Source organism: Schistosoma mansoni, assembly GCF_000237925.1.
Source record: "Schistosoma mansoni, WGS project CABG00000000 data, supercontig 0144, strain Puerto Rico, whole genome shotgun sequence".
In the NCBI taxonomy this organism is placed as follows: domain Eukaryota; kingdom Metazoa; phylum Platyhelminthes; class Trematoda; order Strigeidida; family Schistosomatidae; genus Schistosoma; species Schistosoma mansoni.
The window spans coordinates 147900-148612 of NW_017386043.1; positions in this window are offsets into that span (position 1 = coordinate 147900).

The following is a 713-nucleotide window of genomic DNA, read 5'->3' on the forward strand; positions in this document are numbered from 1 at the left end:
AGTCTTAATCATGGGTGTTTAAGGGGATAAAAATTATTATTCCACTTTAATCACAATTTATTATGGTAACTCTTAACACTAAATTATAACTCTGCTCCAAGTTGGAATACCAAACACAAACTTTTGTTCGTTTACTATAATAAATAATCCAATATTTAAGAGTTAATGTGAAAAATATTTACTCAGTGTAATTTTATTACTTGACAAAGTCATATATTTTATAACTGGACACTGTTTTCTAATTAAATAATAAGTCACTCAAGGCCGTTAGTGTAGTTTTGTTGGACGTTTGGTTCAGGAACTAGTAAAAGAACTAAGCGATCTCTGTTCTCAGTGAGCTAATAACAACAATTTAGTACCTGAAAGTAGAAAAAGAAACAAACGTTGTATTCATTAAAGACCCTAATAGGCTACCGTAATCTTCCTAACGAACGGTAATGTTACCAAAAGTAACAAGAAGCACCATTAAGAACCTAAAATATTTATGTATTCAATAATGTTATGTATTCAATAAAGTTAAAGAAATCTTATATTGCCGACAAAAATGTTTATAGAAAATATAAACAAAAGATTAATTTTCTGTTTGTTTAAGAATGTAGTGAAAATTTATTTGATTGATAATTCAAATCAAAAACCTCATAAGAATAATATAAGATCATTTTGATTAGAGAATAAATTATCATTTAGGTGAATCAAATCATATTTGAAAAAAG